The sequence below is a fragment of the Mandrillus leucophaeus genome, unplaced genomic scaffold, assembly GCF_000951045.1.
Source record: "Mandrillus leucophaeus isolate KB7577 unplaced genomic scaffold, Mleu.le_1.0 Scaffold109, whole genome shotgun sequence".
Classification (NCBI taxonomy): domain Eukaryota; kingdom Metazoa; phylum Chordata; class Mammalia; order Primates; family Cercopithecidae; genus Mandrillus; species Mandrillus leucophaeus.
Genome location: NW_012099098.1, coordinates 664,018 through 665,892, shown reverse-complemented (window position 1 = coordinate 665,892; position 1,875 = coordinate 664,018). Strand labels below are relative to the sequence as shown.

At 48.3% G+C, this 1,875-nt stretch overlaps 1 pseudogene; it reads left to right on the top strand.

Moving 5' to 3' along the window:
- Window positions 1–1,394: 1,394 nt before the first annotated feature.
- LOC105545639 overlaps window positions 1,395–1,875 on the top strand; it is a 17,891-nt pseudogene continuing 17,410 nt past the window's right edge.

Sequence of the window (1,875 nt, the reverse complement as noted above, 5' to 3'; positions counted from 1 at the left end):
AGACTGTCTCAAAAAGAAAAAATAAAAATTGAGATCCAAAAGGATATGTCAGGTAAGTAGTTGGATACACAAGTCTGGAATTCAGGGCCCTAGTCTGGGCTGGAGATAGAAGCTGGGAACCCTTCAAGCTGTATACTCCTCCACCAGTTACCCAGGGAACCTGTTAAAAGGCACATTCCTGCCCCCTCCCAATTCTCTGAAGGTTCTGATTTAGTAGGCTATGGGTGAGGCCTGACGTTTTTTACTCTCTCTCCCTCTTTTTTTTTTTTGGTAGAGACACAGTTCTCACTATGTTGCCCAGGCTGGTCTCAAACTCCTGAGCTCAAGTGATCTTCCTGCCTCAGCCTCCTAAAGTGCTGTGATCACAGGCATGAGCCACTGCACTTGGCCTTTTTTATTTTTATTTATTTATTTTTGAGACAGAGTATCACTCTGTCTTACTCTGTCACCCAGGCAGTGATGTACTCGCCAGAGTACAGTGCTGCTCTGTACTCTGTACCACAGCTCATTGCAGCCTTGACCTGCTAGGCTCAACTGATCCTCCTGCCTCAGCCTCCCAAGTAGCTGGATCTACAGGCCCTTGCCACCACCCTGGCTAATTTTTTAATTTTTTGTAGAGGTGAGATCTTGGTATATTACCCAGGCTGGTCTTGAATCCTGAGCTCAAACAATCCTCCTGCCTCAGCCTCCTAAAGTTCTGGGATTACAGGTGTGAGCCACCACACCCAGGCTGGTGTTTTGTTTTGTTTTGAAGCGAGTCTCCCTCTGTCGCCCAGGCTATAGTGCAGTAGCAGGATCTCAGCTTACTGCAACCTCTACCTCTTGGGTTCAAGTGATTCTCCTGCCTCAGTCTCCCAAGTAGTTGAGATTACAGGTGTGAGACACCACGTCCCCCTAATTTTTGAACTTTTATTGGAGACTGGGTTTCACCAGGTTGGCCAGGCTGGTCTTGAACTCCTGAGGTCAAGCAATTCCCCCCACCTTGACCTCTCAAAGTGCTGGGATTACTGATGTGAGCCACCACGCCTTGCCAAGGCGATAGCTTTTATAGAAATCTGTTCCCTGACTTTTTAAGTAGCAAGTAGTACCTTCTGTTGTAAACTCCAATTGTACGTGCTTCTGGCTCCCTGTCTGCTGAAGTCAGGGGCTATCGGCCCCTTTGCTGAGTGCCCCAAACTGCGGAGTTTCCTGAGCTCCTTCGTCTGCTTTTAAAGTTCTTTTGCTTCCTCCTTTGCTGGCATGTTGCCAGGATAAAGAACATGGAATCTGGAGTGGGTCCCACGTGGGCTGTAGTCCTGACATGGCGTGGGGAATGTGTGACCTTGGGCATGTTACTTAGCCTCTCTGAACCTTCATTTCTCCATCTTCAAGTGAGGACAATATTACTTTGTAGAATGCAGGTAAGGCACAGTGAATGGTATTTGATTATCTGGTCTTCTGATTGTCCCAGAGCCATGAGTAAGGATGCTTTTTGCTGTAAGGAACCAACTCAAACTGGCTTAAGAAGACCATGTACAGGCTGACATAACACAGAGTGCAAAGCTGTAATCCCAGCACTTTGGGAGACTGAGGTGGATGGATCACTGGAGGTCAGGAGTTTGAGACCAGCCTGGCCAACATAGGGAAACCCCATCTCTACTAAAAATACTGAAATTAGCTGGGCATGGTGGTGGGCACCTGTAATCTCAGCTACTCAGGAGGCTGAGGCAGGAGAATCGCTTGAACTCAAGAGGCAGAGGTTGCAGTGAACCAAGATCGCGCCACTGCACTCCAGTTTGGGTGACAGAGTGAGACTCCATCTCAAAAAAAAGAGTCACTTCGGCTGGGCGCGGTGGCTCAAGCCTGTAATCCCAGCACTTTGGGAGGCTGAGATGG